This window comes from Hippocampus bargibanti, linkage group LG04 (genome assembly GCF_051943395.1).
Source record: "Hippocampus bargibanti isolate YZ-2025 linkage group LG04, ASM5194339v1, whole genome shotgun sequence".
In the NCBI taxonomy this organism is placed as follows: Eukaryota; Metazoa; Chordata; class Actinopteri; order Syngnathiformes; family Syngnathidae; genus Hippocampus; species Hippocampus bargibanti.
This window is the reverse complement of record NC_142737.1, coordinates 10,925,632-10,938,499: the sequence shown is the minus strand read 5'-3', so window position 1 is coordinate 10,938,499 and position 12,868 is coordinate 10,925,632. Positions and strand designations below refer to the sequence as shown.

Genomic DNA, 12,868 nt, shown 5'->3' with positions numbered 1-12,868 from the left:
TTACTCTCAACTTTGGACATTTGCCATTTAAAAAAATGAAGGTCAGCAGAGCGTGTGGAGTGGATCATGTCTGAAGAATAGTGAAACTCAAATATTTTCAAAGTATGTCAAAGATATTTTTAAAAATATGAAAATAAATAGTAGGTTGTCGCTGAATTGCCTGCAGTGTGCTGAGGATTGTCTATGACCAGAAGCCTCCCCCCCGCCCCACCAAAATAAAAGAAATGAATCTCAATCTAACATTCGGGTTGACAAATTAAAAACTGTTGACATTTTCACCCACTTCATTCCCCCAACCGAGACCTTCCTCTTTTACGATGACACACTGCCGCAATGACGCCGACCGTGCATTTGTTCTATCTTTCTGAAAGCGCCGATGGCCTTTAGCCCCCGACAAAATAGTCTCATCGCACTAATCTCAGATGAACCGCTCCGGATGCCAATGTCGTTTTCATCTCATTCATCAAAGTTGCTGCGATTCACTCGGGCAGATGTTTTCATTAATGTCGTTTTTGACTCCGAGGGATGCTATAAATCGATGATGACAAACAAGAGGCAATGAGAACACAGACGCATCAAGTGCAAAGTGTTTTACTTGGTGTAATCCCCCTCTCCATCCATCGGCTGACGCATATAGCAACAACAGAACAGACATTTGGTGAGACGTTTCAATTTTCTTTGGAACTTGTTGAACCTGGTTGTGGGGAGATTAAAAAATGGATCATTGACATAATAATATTTTCTGACTCAACAAGTGTCTCATTTTAGCCTGACATTCAAAGGACCTTTGATCATCTACTCACATCATAATGTCATTTATATTCTTTAGTTGGACAGAGAAACAGATCTTAAAATGAGACAATGCAGTGGAACCTCAAAAGCTAGACATAAACCAGTGCAACCCCAATTCAGTAACGTATTTGTTTTCGCAATCTGGGCTCTGCCCTCACGAGAAGAGATGACAGTGCTTGCTGCCTTCAAGTTTCTACCCCAGGTCGCCATGGTAACGAAAGGCAAGACTGCTCATAGTAATAAATGGTGGGTGGGTTGTTGGTGGTGGTTGAGGGGGGGGTACGCAAAAGCCTGTCAGAGATAAACACAAATATAAAGTGTCATCTTTTAAAATGCAGTTTAATAAAGGTCTAACAAAGTGAATTACATCCCCACAGATTTCCTGAAATAAATAAAATCAGAAAAATACTTTAAAGGACAACCGACACCAATTTTTTGTTTCCTGACATCAGAAAAACGTTTTATAGCATCGAAAATACCCAAAGCACGCAGGCTGATATTTTTAGTCAAATGAAAAACACAAATAGAAATGACTTAAAGTGTCCAAAAACGACCTTACAAAATGAAACCGGAAGTGGCCAGTTTCAGAAGGTCCCACCCCCTTGTTTGTGACGTCACACCAAGACGTCTTGCCTTGCTCGAGAATCAAAACAATGGCTTCAGATTCGGAGGAGATGCTTTCTTGTTACTCATCCAGTTATGAATATGATTCAAATAGTTCTGAAGAGGAAAGCATAAATGTTTGCAATCGATTAAAGGAGTCCTCCCATATCAATTTGAGCCGTCAATGGCATCTGGAGTGAAATGTAGTGTCCCAGAAAATGCACAAGATGGCGCCCAAGCTCCGATGGAAATGGGCTGATTTGTCTGCTGGGAATTTGTGTCAGCGAATATCAAATACAGTAAAGTCTCGTTATATCGATATTCTCTGGAGTCCGAAAAATATCGATATAACCGGGACTATCGATATATCCGACCCTGCGCGCATGTAATTTTCTCCTTGCGTGCATAGAAATAGTATCGCTATAACCGGGACTATCGATATATCCGATATTGATATAACGAGACTTTACTGTAGTTCTCTTGGTGCAACACACAATGATTCACAATTGCTTTATTTATGTGTTTTCCTTCAAATTTCGCCCCCAACACAGATCAACACAAAGTTTTCAGACCAAACAAAGTATGCATTGTGTGTCGCATTCTCGGTCAGGGGCGTTCCAAACGTGACGTCACGTCAGGAGTCGTCACCAACTCAAAAACAAGACTTCCTGAATATTCAGCGCGAGTCTTAAAACGTAAAATATAGCTATATGCGGTGGAATCTTTGCAAAATACACTCAGTAGAAGTCATTTGAAGTGATTTCACAAATTATGGACACAACTTGTCCGGAGGCGTTGGTTGTCCTTTAAAGGGGAACTCAACCCCCTACCCCCATTAAAAAAAATGTTCTTCAATGTTCTATGCTGCACTACTCAAATGCAAATACTGCATTCTGATTAATATTGCATTTGTGAAATATAAATAAAGCAGGGGGTTGTCATTTTCTGTCCACTGAAATTGACATCGCAGTTGCTCACAGCTCAGGTAATGACCAATAGTTTTACAAAAACTGCCGTGCCTTTATTGGTCGTTCCGTGAGCCCTGACAAACTCTGGAGTTAATTTTAAGTTAACAAAAAGGGGCAAAAAGAATGCCAGCAGGAGGCTAAACACGTGTGAATACGTGTGTGTGTTTGGGCGAGTGGAGGCATACAACAGATTCTTTTAAAAATGGGGGTTGACTTCCCCTTTAATTTCAAAACATGCGACGACACAAATGGGGTCTTCCTACTTGGCTCCAATATTCTTTTTCTCAAACGAATGTCACAAAAGAAGCCGCAAAATGCCAAACACGGTCAATTTTTATGCTAGCTGTGCTGAGGCCGCAACATTTGATGTCTCGAACGAGGTTGGCGCTTCTTTTAGAATAATTAACAAATGATGAATTGAGGCGATATTACTCCTGTTGTTTGTTGAAGGCGTTTCCATCTTCAATTCTAAACTTTTAAGCCCACAGACTCCCAATTTATGCTACTAATGGGTGTGTCGCCCCAGGGTGGTTCACAACAAGCTTGTTGTTGTTCAGCATTGACTCGCGAATGACCGCGCTGCATTGCAATCGGTTGTTTACCTGACCCGGTGGCGTAACGGCTCTTTAAATCGCCATTTGACGTGGAATGAGGAAATACTCTGGGGCAGGTTGGCAGGATCTTGCTGACCGTTCGCGAAGCTTATCTAGTTTGACAGAATGCCTTCTTTGAAACCAAAAAGCATCCTTCGCACACACAAGTGGGGAAAGTTGTGTCCAGTGGACAAGCAGGAAATGTGCAATTTGCTTGTGAGCGGCCCTTCAATTTGATTCGCCGAGACCAGGTGATGACATGACATTGTTTGTCAATCAGCGTTGTGAGAAATTAAGCATGGTCTGAAGTGTTACTGTCGCGATCGTACGTCATAAAGTGTACTTATCTCGAGATTTTATGGATTTAAAAAAATACATTATCTCTTGAAATTTTATTTAAAAAATACATATTCAATTTGTAATTAAAAATCACTCATGAAGGGTTCAGTGAATGTGCATATTAACTGGTTGGGTTCAGTAACTCTAAAAGGTTAACAACCACTATTCTAAAGTTAATCAATGAATGCCTGCAATACACCTGTCTTGCCCCCATTTTTTTGCTTTTGTCTCGTTGAAATGCATTTATTATAACACCAGAATTCGACCATGAGAAGTTTGACTACTATGTTGCACCAAGACTACTATTTGATACTAGTTGACAAATTCCCAGCAGACAAATCAGCCCATTTCCAACGGAGCTTGGGCGCCATCTTGCATTTTCTGGGACGCTAGATTGGAGTCCAGACGCCTGAAAATGATACGGAAGGACTTCTTTAATCGATTGCAAAAACCTATGCTTTCCTCTTCAGAACTATTTGAATCATATTTATAACTGGATGAGTAACAAGAAATTATCTGAATCTGAAGCCATTGTTTTGATTCTAGAGCAAGGCAAGACGTCCTGGCGTGACGTCACGAAGGGGGCGGGTACCTTCTGAAATTCGCCATCGCGAGGTCATCTTGAAGTCGTTTTGGGACACTTTAACTCATTTTTATTGGTGTTTTGCATCTGACTAAAATATCAGCCTGCGTGTTTTGGGTATTTTAGATGCTATGAAACGTTTTTCTAATGTCAGTTAGGGAACAAAAAATGGTGTCGGTTGTCCTTTAAACTCCGGAAACATTGAGATATTGCGCACTAAACATTCCTGATCACATGCCAGTGAACCGAAATATCCCAAAACAGAGATACATGTCAAACTACACATTGTTCAACCTCGGGGGTGTTGGATTTAAGAGGTTCGACTGCATTGAAACAATTGAGAATGTCTGTTATTAAGTTGGCGTGAATGAAAGCCTCGATACAAACTAATGCATAGGAAAAGACGGCGTGAAAAGACAAGGTGAGTGTTTGCATTCATCCGCACCGCAACACATTGTCAGCTCACACCACCAATATTCCTCGCGCTCAATGACACAATATCGCCCCATCTGTAAAGTGTCTCGGTGATCGCGCTGAGTAATCGGCACCTCTGTCGTCAGACACCATATCAAAAATATCCTCTATTCAAACGTTAAAAGTCTGTTAGAAAAAAAGGCCCGAAATATAGAGCGATATAGTATATATAAACATGCTCGTGTCGATTTGATGCAAATTAATACTTCCTCAACAGTCCGTGTCCAGAATGGTGAGATGGATGATGGACACGTCATCTGTTGACATACGGTGCATAGCCACGGGACATCATTTTTTTCACCCCCAGGGCATCAGTCCAGCAGCTAACAGGTACACATGTCAAAACATTTTTCGAATCACAGTTTAATAGTTACTATAACTGAGACAATGAGGCAGATGCCGTTGCATAGTCCCCACAAAGCCACTGACGATGTTTGTAAAATTTCAGGCTAATGCCCCCACCGAGAAAACAAAAATGTCAAAATTCTTCAACGTTCCATCAGATTAAAATACCACAGCGCCTTGAGATGTGATTCTTCTTGTGGTGTGCCTGTCTTGGCCACCAGGGGGAAATATATCACGGATACACATATTGACACACATGAAGTGCTCACTCAATACCAAAATCACTCGTTGGGTTGAACAAAAAGTCCCGAATCAGACCCTGTATGATTTCTTGTGAATGACGTGACCGATGACAACCGAAGCTTTGTTTTGTGTGTATGAAATCGTCGGTGAATTAGACGTCTAAGTAAGTGCATCCCAACACTCGAGACCTCGTAAAGCTTTGTGGGTGTTGATTGGGTAAAGTATATATTTTTTTATTTTGGAGGAACCTCTTCAGGAAATTGTAACACTTAATTCATTCACTGCCTGGCATGTGCAAAAAGGACTTCCACTTCAATGCCAGGGTTTTTACCATTGTCACTTGAATTCCAGGACGCACAGAATATTGAGTTTTATCAAAATTATATAATCATACATTTCATTGATAAGCGCCTTTCAAAACTCTCAAGATCACTCTACAGTAAGAGGATACATTTTTCTGTGGGTGAGCAGCGGCAGCCTCACGCGCCAGTGTTCGCTCAACCCAGATTAACTCAAAAAGACAGAGAGCTAGCTGGCTAGCTAGATAGCTAATAGATAGCTAGCTATCTAGCTAGCTAGACTACATAAACATTCAACACAGCTTTAGACCTTAGACTCTCCTCTTTCATCAGAAAAAAACAAGTCAATTACTAAATTATATGGGTCTGTTAGTTAAGTTATATGAGCTTGAAATGAGGGTCGGTGTCTAAAATACATCATAATATATACATATTTTGGTTTATATAGCGCTTTAACAACAAGCGCTAACATGGAAAAAAAAGGGAAATTCTGCCCCCTTGTGGAAAAGAGAAAAAAACATTGCCAGAGGCCATAGCCATGGCTTTATCGGCACCCAAGCATGAAAAAAGAAAACCTGACCACATTTGGGAATGGCGCTGTACGTCATACTTTCAATGCCCAAATCAATTTGTGAATGGCAGTGAATGAGTTAATAGTTAGTGTAAATTTCTAAATGTTCAAAATGTGTCATGTTGGCTGACGAAGCTCTTTGGATGAGGAGCGAAACGTCTAACACCTTCAAAGAAATACCGATGACGGCTGAAGAAACCTTTTCATCGATGTGTCATGTTGAATAAACCTTTCTGAAATGTCGACAGAATTTGTTTCTCGTGTTATATTTGTGTGTCGTGACTTTGTAAGGACTACAAAAAGCATCTCCTCCACTCTTGACTTCCGTCTTCTGTTTACACAACAACCCACCTCCCCAACCTCATTTCACTGTCGCTGCATCAAGGTTACTCTTTTTTTTCCCCAAAGGAGATGCTCAGAATCCAAAAACTGGATTTATCTCCTGTTGGCAAAGAGCCATCCAAACATAAGATAGATGCTTGACTTCCACTTTCCAGCATCGCTTCGCTGGTGGAGCTGTGGGGCTCTCAGAGGGACCTGTAAGGGAATGAAAGAGAGCAAAGGCATTTAGAGGGAACATAGACAAGAGCCACTTGACTGAGTGGTCGCCGCGACAACTATTTGCACTGAGGGAAATGAAAGTATCATGACACACACACACACACACGCACACATACTTTAAACACCTTAAATGTGAGCAGCATAACATCTGGAGGAGTTTTAAACCCCAAATAAATACATAAATAACACTACCATATTTTCCGGTGTATAAGGCGCACCCAAAAGCCTGGATTTTCTTCAAAAGATGACCCTGCGCTTTATACACACATGTGCCTATTATGTGTAGTAATATTGAGCCACAACAGGTCTCACAACTGCAGTCAGCACCTACCGACTCCATTTCCCTCCCGTAGAAGTAATGCGTAACCCAGCCTCTGCTGTAGCTCCTTATAATGTGGTGTGCCTTATATTTGGAAAATATATTTATATATTTATGTATTATATTTGATTTTTTTTTAATTCATTGAAAGTGCACCTTATAGTTCGGTGTGCCTTATATATGGAAAAAGTTTGAAAATACACCATTCACTGATGGTGTATTTTCCTCCCCCTTAAATAAGAGGGTTTTGAGATGGGACTTGAAGGTGGGAAGAGAATCGATGTTACGAATGTTGGGAGGAAGTGAGTTCCAGAGTTTGGGGGCAGAGCAGCTGAAATCTCTGTCCCCCATCGTGCTGAGACGTGCAGGGTGGGGCACACAGATGTGGAGGGAGGAAGAGGATCTGAGGAAACGAGAGGGAATCGAAATTTGAAGAAGGTCAGATAGGTATGGGGGGGCAAGGTTAGGGATAGCTTTAAATGTATAAATAAGAATTTTAAAGTTGATTCTATATTTAAGCAGGAGCCAGTGGAGCTCTTGGGGAACAGGGGTGATGTGGTGAAAGGATGAGGGCCTGGTGATGATTGTGGAATTTGTGGAGAAGTTTCTGAGGGACACCAAGGAGAAGTGAATTGCAATAGTCAATCCGGGAGGTGACTAGACTATGAACGAGGACAGCAGTGGTATGAGGAGTGAGAGACGGGCGAAGACAATTGATATTGCGTAGGTGGAAGTACGCAGATCGGGTTAAGTTATTTACAGTGAGACCTCAACTTACGAGGTACTAATTGGTTCCCAGACAGAGTGTGTAAGGCGAAAAGTGTGTATCTAAAAAAAAATCCCATAGGAAACTATTAAAATGGGAATAATCCGTTCCCGGGTTTCCATAAAATGTACTTTTCAACTAAATAAGCCTTAAAACTGTCACGGTTTGCGAGGTGGTGATGGCGGGTTCGGATCCCAAAAAGCAGGCAGGAGGGAGCAGGAGGTTGTTTGACAAATTGTATTAAAATAAAGTCAGCAGGAACAAAATGTAAAACATCAAAATGATCTGAATGGAAAAAATACAAAGTAGCAAAAGAAGACCAAAAGTAAAAGCTCGCCAAGGTTAAACAAACACGTACACGATGCATGCTGCAACCAAGCAGCAAACAAACAATGAATCGGCACCGGATGATCGTGCCAGGTGTCTTTTTAACTGTCATTGATTGTAACGACCAGCACCTGCGAGGCTGCCGGCAGGGCTGACGTCGCTACCCGCTGGTCGCCAATTTGATCGGGACGACCAGCACCTGTGCAGGTGCAGGCGGGGCCGACAGCGCCCCCCGTTGGTCGCCAACCAGATCATGACAGTACCCCCCCTTCAAGGGGCTGCTTCCAGAAGTCCCAACAGTCTCCCAAAAGGTCCACTCGCCAGGGAACGGTCGGTGGAGAGGGCAACCGCGGCCTCTCCAGCATACGACGGGCGGCGGCCTGATGGGAACGGGACTCGGCCTGGGGTGGACGAAGACGCGGCACTGATCGTCGTGGGCGTGAGTGCGATCCCTCTCGCACGTTCACGCGACGGCGCATGGCTCTGCGTGGACGTCGAACTGCCAGGCGCAGAATGGCACCCCGTACGGCCGTATGGGACCAGGTCTCGGCCGGAGGCCGACGTGGGCGTGAACTGCCCGGCTCCGGTGGAACGAGACCAGTCCAGAGCCGCTCCGGGATCCAGCGGTGAGTGGGGTCTCGGACTGGCGTTGACGCGGACGTTGCACGGCTCGTCGTGGATGAGACTCAATTCGTCATGCACGACGACAGCGTGGCTGGACGTGGGCGTGCAATGCCAGTCACCCAGTGTCACCCTGGACGGCCACCTGGAAGTAGGTCTCGGCGCGTCGCTACCCGCTGGTCGCCAATTTGATCGGGACGACCAGCACCTGTGCAGGTGCAGGCGGGGCCGACAGCGCCCCCCGTTGGTCGCCAACCAGATCATGACAGTACCCCCCCTTCAAGGGGCTGCTTCCAGAAGTCCCAACAGTCTCCCAAAAGGTCCACTCGCCAGGGAACGGTCGGTGGAGAGGGCAACCGCTGCCTCTCCAGCATACGACGGGCGGCGGCCTGATGGGAACGGGACTCGGCCTGGGGTGGACGAAGACGCGGCACGGATCGCCGTGGGCGTGAGCGCGATCCCTCTCGCACGTTCACGCGACGGCGCATGGCTCTGCGTGGACGTCGACTGCCAGGCGCAGAATGGCACCCCGTACGGCCGTATGGGACCAGGTCTCGGCCGGACGCCGACGTGGGCGTGAACTGCCCGGCTCCGGGGTAACGAGACGGGTCCAGAGCCGCTCCGGGATCCAGCGGTGAGTGGGGTCTCGGACTGACGTTGACGCGGACGTTGCACGGCTCGTCGTGGATGAGACTCAATTCGTCATGCACGACGACAGCGTGGCTGGACGTGGGCGTGCAATGCCAGTCACCCAGTTTCACCCTGGACGGCCACCTGGAAGGAGGTCTCGGCCGGACGTTTACGTGGACGTTGCGGCTCGTCGAGTGACGCGATTCAAACGCGACGAGGCTTTCGCTAACGTGGACGTAGCATTGCCAGGCACAGGGTGGAAATGAGACGGGTCCGATGTACCTGCGGGATCCGATGGTTGGGCCGATTCATACTGTCACGGTTTGCGAGGTGGTGATGGCGGGTTCGGATCCCAAAAAGCAGGCAGGAGGGAGCAGGAGGTTGTTTGACAAATTGTATTAAAATAAAGTCAGCAGGAACAAAATGTAAAACATCAAAATGATCTGAATGGAAAAAATACAAAGTAGCAAAAGAAGACCAAAAGTAAAAGCTCGCCAAGGTTAAACAAACACGTACACGATGCATGCTGCAACCAAGCAGCAAACAAACAATGAATCGGCACCGGATGATCATGCCAGGTGTCTTTTTAACTGTCATTGATTGTAACGACCAGCACCTGCGAGGCTGCCGGCAGGGCTGACGTCGCTACCCGCTGGTCGCCAATTTGATCGGGACGACCAGCACCTGTGCAGGTGCAGGCGGGGCCGACAGCGCCCCCCGTTGGTCGCCAACCAGATCATGACAAAAACTACACACAACATACCTTATTCTATGTATAATAAATGTGCTATTGTATTGTAATGAAAGATATACACTGCATTGAGATAAGGTGTTTGTAAGTTGAGGTCTCACTGTATATGGGAGTGGAAAGATAGTGTGCCGTCAAGGATGACACCTAAGCTTTTGACCTAATAGATAGCAAATAGCATCACTTTGTCTAAATATCAACAAATCATGATTACACTATGTCACTTAAATAAAACTACAATATTACTACAGCGGCACAATAGTTAGGAGAAACGTTTTCATGGCATCAAAAATCATGTAATTTTTTTCTGCATTTGTTTATGCCGACAACTTTTAGGATTTTAATTACTTTGCGTTAACGATTCCCTTCCAATTCTGTCTTTCTTAACTGTGCCACTAAAATGTGATAAAAAAACAAAAAAAAAGTCGTCGTCGAGCTCTTGGCGCGAGATGTGGCGACTAATTAATATATACCGGCCATGCGTAGCTCACTCTTGACACCTTTATTGCGTTTTATTGGACACTTTTATGGAGCGATACGTACTTTGCCAGGTTGCGAAACGAGACGAAAATAGAGAATGAGGCACGGGGAGTGTAAGGCGGCGCCGTTTGATTATTTTTTTTAAGACACATCCAACAAATCAAATGTTAAGCTCTGAAGTCAGTATTCTTTTTATAAAGATGTCAAAGCAAGAGACCGATTGATTTTTTTTTCAAGGGTGTCCAAGCCAAAAGGTCACATAAGCTCAGTAAATGTGTTCACGGTCGGTGCTTCGATTTTCAACCAGTCTTCCAAACACAATGAAATAACGGTTGAACCACATCATTCCCTCATTCTCTGCCATTCACAAATTTATTCAGGAATTGAACATATGATGTCGAGCGCCATTCCCAAATTAGTTCGGGTTTTGTTTTTTCTTGCTTGGGTGCCAATAAAGTGCTGGACAGACTTCTGGAAATGTTTTTCCCTTCCACAAGGGGGCAGCATTTCCCTTTTTTTCCCATGTTTGCGCTTTGTTCCAGCTTCAGCTGTTGATAAAGTGCTATTTGAAAGGCGCTTATAAATAACATGTATTATTATTATTTTATTATTATATAAACCAATATGTATGTATTACATTGTATTTTGGACAGCCACCCACATTTCAAGCTCACATAACTCCAGACCTGTATCATTTAGGAATTACTTCTTTTTTTATGAAAGAAGAGAGTCTAAGGTTTCTAATGCTGTGATAAACGTTGCTGTAGTCCTAAAAGTCAATATTCTGTGGTTCCTGGAATTCAAGCACTTAAACGGCACCCAATAATAATAATAATAATAATAATAATAATAATAATAATAATAATAATAATAATAATAATACATTTCATTTCTAAGCGCCTTTCAAAACTTTCAAGGTCTCTTTACAGTCACAGGATCGTTTTTTTTTGCGGGTGAGAAGCGGCAGCCACATGCGACAGCATTCACTCAACCCGGAAGGAACTCAAATAGACAGAAAGCTAGCCAGCTAGCTAACAGATAGTTAATAAATAGCCAGCTGGACAGTTAGCTAACTAGCAAGATAGCCATATAGCTAATAAATAGCCAGCTACATAGCTACATGTGCTAATAGATAGCAAATAGATAGAACTCCACCCAAGCAGCACGCAAGCATAAATAAACAAACCGGGAATGGCGCTCAACGTCATATTTTTCTATTCTGAAGCTGGAACAAAGTGCTAACATGGACAAAAGGGAAATGCTGCCCCTCGTGGAAAAAAAAATATTGCCAGAGGTTATGGCTAGCACTTTATTGGCACCCAAGCATGAAAAAAAAAAAACCCGAACACATTCGGGAATGGCTCTAAACATCATAATTTCAATTCCTGAATACATTTGTGAATGTCAGTGAATGAATGAGTTAAGCTGCTTATTTTTATATTTTTTTTTTTTTGGGGGGGGGGTTACTGAGGACACGGTGTGTGTACAGAAAATGTGGACAACAGGTTGGTTAAAGGGTATTATTTCACCCAACACTTATCAATGTTCAAGGAATTTTCAAGCCATTTTCCTCTCCGGTGGTCGCTTCTCCGGCAGGACACGTCGTTGGCGGCACAGTGTTCTAGTTAATTATGGAAGCAGCAGGTGTAATCATTTGCCCAATTAGCTTTTACACTTCATCGCTTCGCCCCATCGCAAAGTGAAAACACACACTGCACCGCTGTGTCATTTATCAGCGGAAACATAATTGAGCGAGAGGCTCCATTGGCAATTTCAAGTCATTGAGTGGAGGACGCGCAAGACAAGCGCGACGGGCTCGCTTGATGAAAGACATCGTTTGAATGGCTGCCAGACATGCATCGACTATTGTTTGGGTGGAGCGTATGTGCTAGGCGAGGTATCGAGGAGATTGTTGGAGTGAGAGTCGTGTATTGTTAAGAGGGGGCTGGGGTAAAAAAAGAGAGGAGGGCTCTGGAGAACAGTGGTGAGCAGCTGGGGGGAGTAGGTCAACATGGTTGACTCAATACTGACTCAAGGCGGAGGCGGTGAAGATCCACCTCCCTTCCTCCATGCCCCTTAAAATTCTTTCCTAAAGCCAGCAGCTAATATGCAACTAGACATAGCCTTTCGAAAAGATGAAAACGGCCAGTGTGAAGATCAGTGAGGATGCCAAATGAGGTAAAACGAACAAAGCACAGGTCAGTTAGCTTCATGTAAATTAATCTGACTAACCTAACATTAGCCTCGGTGAGGACAACATCTCTATTATGTCTACTGTCGGATTTGTGGCTTTTATACCAATTCAGTATATGCTCCGACACATCAACGTGCTTATCGGTTTTGATCAGCATGAAGAACAGACATTGTGGCTGACTATACAGTGATACCTCGTTTTACGAAACCCCTTGGCTTACGAACCTTTCGGTTTACGAACGTTACATTTATGAAAAGTTTACCTTGGCATATGAACCTTTTTCGTACACGCAGCTGCCTCAATGAGTGATGTGTCATTTGCGAACGAGCCCGTTCTTCTAACAACAAAATGGCAGCCGAGCACTGAGAGGGGGTGGGGGGTTAAACATTAAAGAGACATGCAGACGACAGTG

General features: G+C 44.0%; 1 protein-coding gene across 2 annotated transcripts in view; it reads right to left on the bottom strand.

Annotated features, from left to right (window-relative positions):
- Window positions 1-334: 334 nt before the first annotated feature.
- Window positions 335-12,868, bottom strand: part of prr16 (proline rich 16) — a 37,129-nt gene continuing 24,595 nt past the window's right edge. For both annotated transcript variants that reach the window (XM_088993975.1, XM_088993976.1), the window contains one exon: window positions 335-6,347. The gene's annotated coding sequence lies outside the window, so the exon portion shown is untranslated. The remainder of the gene's footprint in view (window positions 6,348-12,868) is intronic.